Below are 14,510 nucleotides of genomic sequence, written 5' to 3' on the forward strand. Positions count from 1 at the left end.
GGGGGGAGAGATAAGATCCCCGATGGTGGTATTGATTAGTATATATATATACAATGACCTAAAGTTCGTTGGTCGAGCGGGGAGTGGTATTTGCTACCAGAGAAACATTAAACAGAGAGAGGGTGACCAACTTGTTTAGGAGGAAAGCCGTGCCACGTCCAAAAATGCATAAACACAAAACAATGGGTTCCCCTAAGTGGACTTTCCCGGCACTTGCATAGATAAAGAAAAAGTATAAAGGTAGAAGACGTTATACATAGTAAAAAGACATATGATTTTATTCGTGTTGAAAAATACAAATGTTAAAAAACAAGCAATAGATATCTAGAGTAACATAGTAGAACTACATAGTGGACATGATGAACATCAAATAGTGAGTAATGGTGGAATGCTCTTCTCAAGCCCGACGCGTTTCGGGATATTTTTTGTTTATAAAGTCCTTCTTCAGGGGCATAGTTGAGAGAGAAGGGTTCATCTGAACTGATTAAGAAAAAAATGAAAAAAGGGAGGGAGTCAAATGTGGTAGGACTACCAATGATAGGTTAAAATGATCAATTGATCACCTACCTGATGGGATGTAATTGTTTGCTTGTAGAAAGGAGATTTTTGTTAAAAGCAAGGAAAACCACAGAGAAAGGGCAGGATGTGGGAGTGAGCAGTAGTAGTATAGCAAGTATAGAAGCTTATTCATAGGTAGTGGGGGCTGCAAATAGGTAGGTTGCAATCTCTATAGAGGAGTATGTCAGTGCTCCCGTCCCGCCCGACCCGGGCATGCGCAGGCCAGAGCGGTATGCTGAGGTCACAGGAAGGCGTCTCTAAAAAAGATCCAGTGTAGATAGTTCGAAACAAAAAATGAAATGAATAAATAGATAGACTGATGTACATAATAACGATAATCAAAGTGCTACATGTACGGGCAAAAAACTTTATGACTCGGTGCAACCGAAAAGTATACTAAATAATGATTGATGAGAGGGGTCTGGCATTGGAATGCATAGGGAAAAATAAAAAAAAAAAAAGTATATATATAAGAGTATTAATATGTAGTTGTTAATGGTAGAGAATAATAATAAATGAATACAGAGTGCATACCTATAAATGAATATATGGTATGCATAGATATTAAGGGGTACCAAAGTTGTACATCCGAGCAGCTAGGGTAGATTATTTAAGTGTAGCACACTGGTATATGGGAAGTATATGAGAAACAATTATGTTGCTACAATGCTTCTTATGGGAGTAATTACATTCGCCTGCAAGGACAGAGACCAAAGCAGGCTAGGGAGTAGTGAAGAAATAATAATAATGATAACTATAGGACTAAGGGAAGGGGTAGTACTACGCTTGAGACAATAATACTAGGGTAAAAACAGAAATAAAGGAAGAATAAAAGAAATCACATACCTTTAGGGAGAACAAGTGAACATGTAGACAGCCTCACAACCCAGCGTCTGGCGTGTGTAGCGCCTTAGCAGTGAGTGAGTGAGGCTGGTTTAAGTGGTGTACGGGCTCCAATCAGCTGGCGTCAGAATGAGGCACAGCTGTGTTATGGAGCCCGTCAGCTGAGACGTCCTATACAGACCTCCCGAAGCGGGGATGCGCGGCGCCGCCCCAACAGCGCATGCGCGAGCGCAATGACGTTTGGAGCAACGTCGCGCACACCCGCTCCACCGGCACGGAAGTGTCACTCCGGCGGACTGAGCATGTCCACCGGAGTGGCAACATGGAGGCAGTGGGCGTAAGATGGAGAACCGCCCAAGTACCTCCCTAGGCGCCGCCCCAGGGAAAGAAATCCCTGGGGCGGCTTTCCGTGCCGGGCAGCCGCTCTGGCCACCCACGCCTCGGGGGGGGGGGGGCGGGGAAAGGGGGGGGATTCGTCACAATAGCCCGATCGAAAATATTTACAATACTCATCCAAACACGGAGGAGTAAAAAAGGAGATTGAAAAAAAGGCATAAGGAGTATTGGACGAAATAAAGAAGGTATAGGCTCAACACTCACCAATACCAGATCAAAGTGGTTTCTTTAGAGAAATATATATATACGAGGGAACTGGGTGATGCTTGGAGATAGAGGTGTTTTTTATATATAAAAGAGGACAAACATGATCGAATATTCAGCAGTGTAATAGCCTACAGTACAGGCAGACAGGCATCTTAAGGCCTGTATGCGACTAGTTGTAATATGCAGAATCGTGAACAAAAAAAAAAAAAAAAAAAGGGCAATAGGTAACAAAAGACCTAACAAAAATAATGGATATGCAAATGCTAACACAGGATATGTAGCAAACAAAAACAAATGATATATAAACAAAGAAAAGGTTCCAATAAGGAACCAACCAAGCTGAATGTGTGTCCAGTACATGGTCCCCTATGGTAACAACTGAAAAAATCAGTTACATGATGAATAATTTAGGGGGCGTAGTAAGTAGGTGATCAATTTAAAGGGGGGGGTTGTGGGAAAAGAAAAAAAAAAAAAAAAAAAGGGGGAGGGGGGGAAACATGTATGTGGCAGACATACAGCTTGGTGTACAAAATGTAATGACAAAAGAGAAACAACCAGCTATAATATACAATAAGGAAAACGGAGACTAGAGTAATGGACCCATTATAGAAAGGGGGAGGAAAAGAAATGGAGTGGCGAGTAGTAAAAAGGGTGTTGGAAAAGGGAGAAAAGGGGGAAGGAGAGGGAAGGGGGGAAGGAGAAGGGAATAAAAGGGATATACACTAGGGGTGACCGTAATCTTATTTTTCCATTCCTCCAGAATTAAAGCCTTGTAAGAAGGGTTTAAAACAGACCGCCTCGTTGAGGCCTGGGGGGTGTAGTAGCCTTGAGTAAATGGATCCATTTAAGTTCTCTCTGGAGTAAGATTTTATTCCAGTCGCCCCCTCTGGGGCTAGGGTGTATACGATCCAAGATTAGAAATTTTATAGAGGGGAATTTGCCTCCATGTACCAGTGTTACATGTCGACCCAGAGGAAGATCAGGATCAGCTGTTTTCATGGATAGAATGTGCCTATATGCTCTTTGCCAAAATTCAAGCTTAGTCTTTCCTATATAGAAGCAACCGCAGTTGCACTGGAGTAGATAAACCACTCCAGTGGTTCTGCAGTTCGCAAAATGTTTTGGAAAGAAAGTTTTCCCGTTAGGGAGAGTGGGATTTCTCTGAGTCAACATGTAACCACAGTAGTGGCACGAACCGCAGGCAAAAGTACCCCTGTATTTGCAATGGGTTGTCAATAGTCTGAACTCACTTTTAGTAATCTGGTCACCAATAGAAGTGGCTCTTCTAAAGGTGAAGTGAGGTTTTTCTGGAACCAAGTGGCCCAGGCTGGAGTCAAGGGCCAATAAATGCCAGTATTTTTCAATTATCTTTTTAGTTTGACGATGTTGTTGGTTGTATGTAGTGATAATACTGAGTTGGTGTGTGTCTCTTTGTTGTTTGGTGGAATGGAGGAGCATTTGTCTGGGTTTGTTAGTGACTTTTTGGAAGGCCCTTTTGAGAGATTTATGGGAATAGCCGCGCAATAACAGTCTATCTCGAAGGGCAGCAGCTTCTGTGAGAAAGAAATATTGATAATCGGTAAAAAAAAAAAAACTTTCATTTGTGGTCAGTTTCGAATCCTCCCTTACATTGGTAGTCCATGTAGAAGCCCTCTTTAAATTGGTGGTGAGTGTAAATCCCTCCTTACATTGGCAGGCAGTGTAGAAACCCCAAAATCCCCCATTACATTGGTTGTTGATGTAAAATCCCCCATTACATTGGTTATCAGTGTAATTTATTCATTACATCGTGTACATTTCCCTTTAGATTGGTGGTAAGCACAGAATTGCCCTTACACTGGTGGTCAGTGTAAATCCCCCTTTACATTGGTGGTTAGTACAAATCTCCTCAACCATGGTTGTCAGTGTAAATTTCCCCTTACATGGAGGTCATTGTACTGTATATTCCCCCTTACACTGGTGGTTGGTGTAAATGCTCCTATTTTATTGGTGTCAGTGTAGACATCCCTCTTTATATTGGTGGGTGACGTAAAATCCCCCACTACATGGTGGTCAGTGTAAATCCCCCCTCACATTGGTGGTCATTGTAAATTCCCCATTACATTGATGGTCAGTGCAGAATCTCCCACTATATACTTGCCAAAAATTTCCAGCTTTGCTCTACATCAGGGGTCTCAAACTGGTGGCCCTCCAGCTGTTGCGGAACTACAAGTCCCATCATGCATCTGCCTGAGGGAGTCATGCTTATACCTGTCAGCCTTGCAATGCCTCATCGGACTGCTGTACAGGCAGTGAGGAGATGATTTGCTGTAACCTTTAGCAACCAATCAGTGAGCAGTAATGATGTGCACTAACCTTTTGCAACCAATCATTGAGCAGTAAGGATATGCAGTAATGTAAAGCAACCAATCAGTGAGCAGTAATAATGTGCAGTAACCTCTAGCAATCAATTGGTGAGTGGTAAGGAGGTCCAGTGACCTCTAGCAACCAATCGGTGAGCAGTATTGATGTACAGCAATCTCTATCAACAAACAGAAGTCATGTGCTGTAACCTCTAGCAAATAATAAGTGAGCCAAAATGTGTGCTGTAACCTCTAGCAGCCAGTCCGTGTGTGGTAAGGATACACTGTAACTCCTGGCAACCAAGTGCCCATTTTGAAGGCTTATATGAAAGTAATTGGGCATACAATGGTTATAGGGGTCCAGTTCCTACCCTGAGGGACATGTATCAATAAAAAAAAAACAGTTTGTGAAAAACGTCAGCAGTGATTTTTTTGATTTTTAAAGTGAAAGGCTTAAAATGAAAAATTCCTTCCAATATAGTGCCAGGGGGTCCCTTAGTCTACCTGGAAAGTGGCAGATCTGTACCATGTCTAGAATCTGCTGCAGCAATAATTGCACTTATAAAGCCAAAAAAATGACATTTTCCCTGCAAGCTGTCTTTATTTTGCTCCGCAACAGCTGGGGAGCCAGTGTGTATGATGAGGCCACAATGTAGTGCACTGGGAACAAGATTAGAGATTTTTCGGATACATTCTGGTGTCACTTTGACTTTGTATAGAAGTAACGGGTGGTCTTTGAGTGTCAGTGGCACCTTCCCACCGTAACCCTATAGAGGTACTCTTGATGAAAGCAAGAATTGGCCTTGCTGTAAAAAGTTGCAATGATATGCACCTGTCAAACAGGTGCAAAAAAATTACCCTTTGGGTGTCGGAGCCACCTTCCCACCGTAACCCTAGAGGTACTCTTGATGAAGGCAAAAAAAATTGCAATGATATGCATATGGTTGGTGTTTTTGCCACGTTTTGATGTGCCTGAGACACAGTTTGCAGATAGCAACAGTGCGATCTGCTGCAGATGTGCTGAAAAAGGCCCAGACAGCTGAGCTTTGGGGAGTGGGCCGAGAGATAACAGCTGCAGAATGTGATGGAATAGGGTGGCTGCTCTCTACTCTTTCTTGATGTTGGCCTCCTTGAGGTTGTGCCGCCTCACCTTCAGTTTCCTCCTCTGCTCTATCTGGCACCCAGGTCGCATCAGTGACCTCATCATCATCTCCATCTCCTCCATCTTCATCATTACCACTGGAGACAACTTGGCAATACGCTGCAACTTGGGGAGCATGAATGCCAATTTGTCTACCAGTGTTCCTCCCTTTCTCTAGGCTCATGTTCCTGTCATCCTCAACCTCAGAACCAACATCTGAATCCAGTAATGGCTGGGCATCATCAAGGAGCAAGTGGTCAAATAACTCAGCTGACTCCTCAATTGCTGATGTTGGCGCTGTGGCAGGAATAGATGTGGACAAGGAGGCAGGTTTATCCACTCTGGCAACTGCAGGGGACTGCACACTTGTCTCTGGTTGCGTGACAGAGGATTCGGAGGATGAGGAAGGTTTAGTAAGCCAGTCCACCACCTCCTCTGCATGCTGTGAATGGATAGCACGAGCAAACTCACTAAACAGGAAATGATGCCCTGCCTAAGGACTGACCGCCACGTCCACCTTTGCCTGTGGACACATTTATTGCTGGCCCCCTTACAGTGCCAAGGGAACGTCTGCCTCTCCTTGTTGTCTTCCCAGACATTATTATGCTTATAAGCAAATGTAGAGAAGAAGCTGAAATCTGTACGTAGATGCACTTAAATCAATGTAAAGAGGTGTTTGGTGCACTTTAATTTGAGTACTCACACTACACAGACACACTCCACAGATACACTATAATATACTGCAATATAATGCGCCAAACGCACAGTGACGCACAGAACTATATGGCGTTAAACTGGCAGTAACGCACACAGAACTATATGGCGTTAAACTGGCAGTAACGCACATAGAACTATATGGCGTTAAACTGGCAGTAACACCCACAGAACTATATGGCATTAAACTGGCAGTAACGCACACAAAACTATATGGCGTTAAACTGGCAGTAACACACACAGAACTATATGGCGTTAAACTGGCAGTAACGCACGCAGAAGTAAATGGCGTTAAACTGGCAGTAACGCAATCAAATAGGCGGTGTTCAACCATCACTACACTGACGCTATCTGAACTGTCCCTACTCTAGCGATACACTAATGTAAAGATTACTGACACGGTCTCACTGCACTACACTGTAACAATCTGAGCTGTCCCTACTCTAGCTGTACACTATGCAAAGCTGAATGATGGTCCTCCTCACTACACTCTCACTTTTCCTAGACTGACACTAAACAAATATTCTACACTGACAATTGAAGAAAAATAGCACAGTATAGCACACTAACTAATAGCACTGAACAGAACCCTGTTTTATCTCTCTCCATGCCAAAATCACACTGAAAATGGCTGCCATTGAAAGAATACTTTTATACTGTGGGGCGGGAATGAGCCATGATTGGATAAAGTCATAGTGACAGTGTCCAATCATGACTCTGACAGTGCTCTGTGCCCTGATTGGCTGAAGCTTTTACTGATTCAGCCAATTGGTGCTTGCAATGCACTGTTCAGCGCCAAAATGCATTGTGGTTGGTTCGGGGTGCCAAACAAATGGTCGAATGACCCGTTTGTTTGGCTGTTCGCCGAAGGTCCGAACAGTGAAAGTTCAGGCTGAACCGTTCGCCCATCACTACTGTCAGATTGAATGGAGAGTGTCTGTGAACAGCAATTTTCAAGTTTTGCCACAGATTCTCAATAGGATTTAGGTCTGGACTTTGACTGGGCCATTCTAACACACGAATATGCTTTGATCTAAACCATTCCATTGTAGCTCTGGCTGTATGTTTAGGGTCATTGTCCTGCTGGAAGGTGAACCTCAGACCCAGTCTCAAGTCTTTTGCAGACTGTAACAGGTTTTCTTCTAAGATTGCCCTGTATTTTGCTCCATCCATCTTTCCATCAACTCTGACCAGCTTCCCTGTCCCTGCTGAAGAAAAGCATCCCTATAACATGATGCTGTCACCACCATGTGTCACGGTGGGGATGGTGTGTTCAGGGTGATGTGCAGTGTTAGTTTTCCGCCACACATAGCGTTTTGCTTTTAGGCCAAATAATTCAATTTTGATCTCATCTGACCAGAGCACCTTCTTCCACATGTTTGCTGTATTCCCCACATGGCTTCTCGTAAACTGCAAACTGGACTTCTTATGGCTTTCTTTCAACAATGGCTTTCTTCTTGCCACTCTTCCATAAAGGTCAGATATGTGGAGTGCACGACTAATTGTTGTCCTGTGGGCAGATTCTCCCACCTGAGCTGCGGATCTCTGCAGCTCCTTCAGAGTTACCATGGGCCTCTTGGCTGCTTCTCTGATTAATGCTCTCTTTGCCCAGCCTGTAAGTTTAGGTGGACCGCTATGTCTTGGAGTTGCAGTTGTGCCATACTCTTGGATTGAACAGTGCTTGGTGAAATGTTCAAAGCTTGGGATGGAGTGGATGTGTGCAGGCTAGTTCCCTGCTCTGGCTCTGTAGTACCTGTCAGCTGTGCACCACGATACGAGTGGAGACGGCTGCTGAAAGTGGGCTCTTTAGTGCAGGCTCAGAGTGGGGGGAGATACCGCTAAACATCCCTGTGAGTACCCACGAGTACTCTCGCGAGATCTGGAGAGTTAGTTGTAAGACAGCCTCAACTCATACAGCCTGCGGTGGCTCTCTGGCGCAAATTTCAAAAGCGGAGCAGAGCGAGGGAATCACTGAGGGTGAGAACCAGAGAGCTGGGCACAGGCCAGGCTTTGCATCCCCACTATACCTGCCATGACACGAAAAAGGGAAGAGGAGCCAGCACACCAGGAGAAAGCTGGTGCACAATCACAGCATGCAGCCAAAGACAAAGGGAACCAGGCAGCAGCGGCTAAGCTGGAGCAGTTTGCTCATACCCCTGTTTAGACACCAACAAAGGGGGGGCAGCAGTCACAAGCCAAAGCTCAGCTGGGAGCACCCTCTGACAGAAAGAGCCAAGGACAGATAACAGCGGCGTCAGGGATAAAATCTGCAAGCAACAGGATGACAGAGTGAGAAATCCCTGAGCCTGAGCCATCCTTTGAAGCTGGGCCATTATCAGAGGGAGAACTGACACTGAAAGAAGTCCTGCAAGCAGTCAACGCATGCAAGTTTTCCCCAATGTGAACTGTGATCAATTGAAGGGCATTAGGAAGATTTATCTTTGGTGAGCCATGATTTACCAAAGATATGTGAAAGGGCAACAGCTTTAGAGGAGAGGCTTAGCTCAGTAGAGGACTATCTGAAAACAAGAGCTTAAAATTATGAGAGAGCAAATGGATATACATGCGTCAAAAATGGACGATATGGAAAATAAACTGAGCAGGAATAATGTGAGGGTGGTGTGCCTCCCCGAGCAGAGTGAGGGCTCCAAACCCATAGCGTTCCTGGAAAAATAGCTCAGGGAAACCTTTGGAAAAGATACTTTTTCACCACTTTTTTCAATTGAGAGAGCACACAGAGTGCCTTTTAGACCATCACCACCAGGAGGATATCCCAGGCCACTACGTTTGAAGTTTCTCAACCGTAAGGATAAAGTCACCGTACTCCAAAAAGTTATAGAAATTGGAAATATCAGTTATGATGGAGTAAGGATTTACATATATCCAGACTTTTTACCAGAGTTGCAGAAGTGAAGGGCCAAGTTCACAGAAATTAAACATAGTCTACAAAAGTCGCCTTGTTGTACCCAGCATGATTAGAGGTAGCAGCCCTGGGGGAACCCAGTTTTTTTGATACACCAGCTGGGGCAGCAACGTGGCTGGATGACAAGAAAAGACTGCAGACAAATTGAAAATGATGATTTATCCGAAAATGACATTTGGATTGCATGGTTGATTAATGAAAGTTTAATACACTTAAGGGAGATGGAGCAGGGAGCCGCACTTAGGATAAAGGGAATAACGAATGAGTGGGGTTTTTTACTGAAAGTGTTTTTTGTTACACATTTTTAAAAATCTTTATTTGTTATTATTTTTTGGGGGTTGTTGATTCTTGGGGAGGGGGTGGGAGGGGGAAGTGAGAGGGTTTGTAAACTAAAAAAATTATGTGTATCACTTGGGTGGTATGGGTTGTATGGAACGGTCACAATAAAAGCCCCCAGGGTAAGCCTAGATAGGTGTTGGGGGGGAGGGGGGGGGGAGAGTGCTTTGAGGGGAGGAGAATTTGGGGGGTTGAGTGAGGGTATGTGGAGAGTAAAGTCATAAAACAATCACAAAGAATGGATAAGAGTGTAATGGGTGTATGTTTGATAGCATTGCAGAACCATGAGGGTTTCACGGTAAAAGTGAATTTATACACAGTTTAGTCCCGATTAAAAGGAAACAGATGCACCAAGATATGGGGTGATATTAAGAGGGGAGGTAGGAAAACCTTTTTTCCTCTTTTTTTTCTCTCGTTTCATAGTTTTTTTATACATATTTTTTTTTAATGCAGTCTAAACAGCTTAATATAGGCTCCTGGAATGTCCGGTGGGCTGGGTGATCCAGTTTTAAGAGAACCACAGTTTTTTCTATACTGGATATGCAGAATGGGGCTGCTCTGCCTGCAGGAGACACACCTAACAAAGGCTACCATAACTCAATTTAGAAGTAGGAAATTTCTGTGTTAATATCATTCTGTTCACGCCTCATACTCTAGAGGGGTGAGCATTTTGGTTGGGAGTGGGGTGGTTTTCTCTTGCAGGGAGATTAGCATAGATGAATTTGGTTTGGTATATTTTTCTGTATTGCTCTATAGAGAACAAGATGTATGTTTTGGCAAATGTATATATCCCTCCAGCATTTAAATTAGAGATTTTGTGTAGAATAATGGAGTTTATGGTGGATAAAATAGACATACCGGTTATAATGGTGGGGAATTTTAACATGGTCCTGGATAGGAGAATGGATAGGTTTCCACCAGGGGTATAGACAGAAAATGTGTCTGATGGTCGGCTTTCCCAGTTTTTGGAGGGGGCAGGGCTGTTTGTTATATGGAGAGTGAGGAATCCAGATGGTCAGCAATATTCCTGTTTTTCAAGTTCCCATTTCACACTCTTCAGAATCGACATGGCTCTGGGAAATGGGGAAGCAATGCATTTGGTGATAAGCGTATCTTACTTGCCCAGAGGCTTGTCAGATCATTCGCTATTGGTGCTGTCTGTAAACCTGGGGGGAAAACGTTACCCAGGTGATTGGAAAATAAGTCCGATGTGGATGGAATTAAAGGGGTTGTAAAGGTTTGTGTTTTTTCACCTTAATGCATCCTATACATTAAGGTGAAAAAACACCTGGCAGTCACCGGCCCCCCAGCCCCCCCATTTTACTTACCTGAACCCCTTTATTCAGTCGGCAGGGACGTGCTGTCTCTCTCTCCACGGGCTCCTGGCTCTTGATTGGATAGATTGATATCAGCGCAGCCATTGGCTCCCGCTGCTGTCAATCAAATCCAATGATGTGGGCGCCATGGACACCGAATGCTGGACTCAGGAGCGCGCCCGCAAGGTAATCCCCCAGGAGAGCGCTTCTCCCAGGGGGTTATCTGATTCAAGGAGGTGCCACGAGAGCCAAAGAGGGACCCCAGAAGAGCATGTTCGGGGTAACTCTGTGCAAAATGAGCTGCAGAGTGGAGGTAAGTATGATATGTTTGTTACTTTAAAAAAAATTACCCTTACGAACACTTTAATGGAGAAACCCGATGAGGTATTATTAGCTTTGAAAGAGTTTGTAAAGATAAACACCGGTACAGCACCAATGGGGGTGACATGGGACGCCTTGAAGGCATTTCTTCGGGGTATATTGATCCAGCAAGTGACAAAGATTAAGAGGAAGTCCAGGGAATTGGAGGAGCTTATCGGGGAGGAGGTATTAGAGGCAGAAAAATAGTACGGAAGATCTGACACCGGAGAAACAATGTGGTGATAAGGAAAGCAGAGAATAAGCGACTCTTTCAAAGGCAACGTTTTTTCGGCGAGGGAGAAAGTATGGGACGCATATTGGCTCTCTTAGTTAAAACGAATTCCTCTTCTGCTATTCCTGCGATTAGGAAGGTAAGGGGAGGGGTCTCTTCACATGTGTCAGAGATCACAGTTACATTTAAAAAGTATTCTGAAAACTTGTACACATTGGGTAGACGGGGAGGGCAAAATGGGGAATTTCTTTAGGAGATTGGAGATCCTGGTCCTCTCAGGGAGGGAAAGAGAAAACCTGGAGGCCCCTGTAACCTTAGAAGAACTGCAGCAGGCAGTGACTGGGATGGCTAACCAAAAGTCTCCCAGGCCAGACGGGCCTCCGGTGGAGACCTATAAATATTACAGGGAGGTGTTGCTCCCGGAGTTACTGAAGGTGTTGAACTGGGCAGCGGTAAAGGGGAAGTTACCTTCTTCAATGATGGAGGCTACTATAATTGTTCTACACAAGGAAGGGAGGGATCCGTTGGACACATCCTCGTATAGGCCTATATCCTTATTGTGCTCTGAAGTAAAAACATTGGCAACGGTGTTGGCGACCAGGCTGAATAAAAATATTCAGAAACATATACACCCTGACCAGTCTGGGTTTATACCTAACAGATCTACTAGTGTCAATATTAGGAGGGTATATTTGAATCTGTAGACCTCAGCTGTCAGGACTTGGGCTCAAACCTGAGACCTCTTTGGTGTCTGGCGTTGACTCATCCCACTGAGCTATCTGCAATGCTAGACAGCTCCCTGCCTGATCTATTGGACAATCCTATCAGATCTATTGGATAACCCTGCCTTGTGTCTTGATTGCTGTTGAACCTTGAACTCCTTGCTCCTCCTATGAACTTCCTATATAAGCCTTGTCTCAGCACTTCCGCTTTGCCAGGTTATTGTGCCTTCTCAGCCAGTGCCTTGCTCTTGTCTACCCTGCTGCCGTCTGTTATTTGCTACCACTAGTGATGGATCCTTGGCTTGTTCCTTGACTACCCGACTGCCTGATCCCAGCCTGCAGCTACTCGTTACCGACCTGTTGGCTTGTTTACTGACCACTCTGTTGTTTTGATCCTTATCTGTTCATCTGCTTCTGGACCCAGGCTTGCACACACCCTTGTGGGGCAAAACTGAGGACTGCGACCTGGTACTAGCACACAGCTAAATCCATCTCCACCATCAGGAGCTCCGGTGAACACCGGTTAGTACTTAGACCTCAGGTGAGCCTGTGTCATTTGCCAAGGTGACTGCCTGTGTACCTATCCTGCTGGTCAGTGGTAGTCCTGCAACTGCTATAGCAACTGGTCTTCAAGCCTAACACCTAATTGTGGCACTGATGGAGAATGAGGGCTCAAGGCCTATTTTGTCCTTTCATGCAGTATTAATAGCCTAGAGTGGCACTACATCTGTCGGGTCCTGGAGGAATTTCGGTTTGGCCCTTCCTTCATCGGTTGGATAAAAACACTTTATAATGCCCCAAGCACAAAAGTTAGAGTGAACAATGAGTACTCGGAAAGGTTCCAGCTCGCGAGGGGGACAGGCAGGGATGTCCCCTATTGCCCCGGCTCTTCGCCCTCATGATGGAACCATTAGCAATATCGGTTAGGTCATCTTTAGATATGCAAGGATTTCAGAGGGGGATAGAAGAGCAAAAGATTGCATTCTATGTAGATGATGTATTGCTGTTTTTGGGGGATACCCAGTCCTCCCTGGTGAGTGCAATGAATATAATCAAGGAGTTTGTGCGATTTTCGGGACTGACCATAAACTGGGAGAAATTGGCGCTTTTGCCTGTGGATCCCCTTAGAAACCCCTTACCACCCCAAATTCCTCAACTAGAATTAGTGGATAAAATAAAATATCTGGGAATATGCTTCATGAGAGACCCTAGGCACATAATTAACAACGTAATCCCATTCTTGGCTAAATTTAAGCGTAAATGTGACATTTGGTGCCGGTTCCCCTTATCAGTGGCGGGGTGATGTAATTTGATTAAAATTATATGGATGCCGCAACTATTGTATTTGTTGCACAGTTCCCCAATCTGGATAAACAAAAAATGATTTAACAAAATTGATACTCTTTCAGAGAATTAATTTGGAAGAAAGGCCCGGCTAGAATCCGTCTATCTACTTTAAAGTTACAAACAAACGAGGGGGAACTAGCTGTACCACACCCCCGGAGTTACTTTTTGGCATCACAGCTGCAACATGTAGGGGGGTGTAATATTCCGGGGGGGGGGGGGGCAAGTGGCAAGTGTTATTTAAAACCCCTCACAATACAGTAGTGGAGGCAATGGAGGCAGATTCTTTCCCTCTTAGGAACCTAACACTGATGATCATCATAAATGTGTGGGAATCCGTTCAGACAATAATGGGGTATAGGGGGTTTACAGAGTATTTTTCCCTTTGGAATAACAAGAACTTGCAAGAGATAATGGGGAAGATTAAAGAATGGAAAAATCAGGGTATAAGTCGTCTTGCCTATTTATATGTGGATAGTACTTTGAAATCATTCTCAGACCTCAAGAGGGGGTATGGCATCTCAAACCAATCTTTTTATAGATATTTGCAGATTAGACACGCCCTGGGCGCACAGTTTAGGACACACGCATTGGAATGGAGTTAGATGCCCCTCCTCCTTATTCCAAAAACCCGCTACAAAACAAAGGGAGAACGAAGATTCGCAGTCCAAGGACCACGGCTATGGAACACTCTACCTACTCACATTCGCATGGAAGAAAACCATCAGGCCTTCAGAAAGAAACTCAAGACCTACCTCTTCTAAGAAGCTTGACAACACAGGACGGATCCAGTGCCTTGAGGCGATTCAGTTCGCAATTGCAGCGCTATACAAATCATTCATTCATTCATTCTTCAAAAGGTAATTAAGCCAAGTATGTCTAAGGGATTTATTTCTGGGCTGTATGCACAGATATGTAGTAGAGTAATTGAAGGGTTGGACGATCTTTCTAGTAAGAGGAGATGGGAGGAGGATATAGGGGAAATAACAAGGGAGCAATGGCGGCGCATATTGGAACTGGGGCCATTGGTGTTGGTGTCTCCCTCACAAAAAGTATCACACCTGTTTTTGGTGCAT

At 44.5% G+C, this 14,510-nt stretch overlaps 1 long non-coding RNA gene across 1 annotated transcript; it reads right to left on the reverse strand.

Moving 5' to 3' along the window:
- Positions 1-218: 218 nt before the first annotated feature.
- LOC141107240 (uncharacterized) lies at positions 219-1,470 on the reverse strand. Its single transcript, XR_012235832.1, has 3 exons — positions 1,405-1,470; positions 568-815; positions 219-480 (listed from the first exon to the last, which is right to left on the reverse strand). It is a non-coding gene; the product is annotated as an uncharacterized lncRNA (long non-coding RNA).
- Positions 1,471-14,510: the final 13,040 nt, after the last annotated feature.

The sequence above is a fragment of the Aquarana catesbeiana genome, linkage group LG09 (assembly GCF_042186555.1).
Source record: "Aquarana catesbeiana isolate 2022-GZ linkage group LG09, ASM4218655v1, whole genome shotgun sequence".
NCBI lineage: Eukaryota > Metazoa > Chordata > Amphibia > Anura > Ranidae > Aquarana > Aquarana catesbeiana.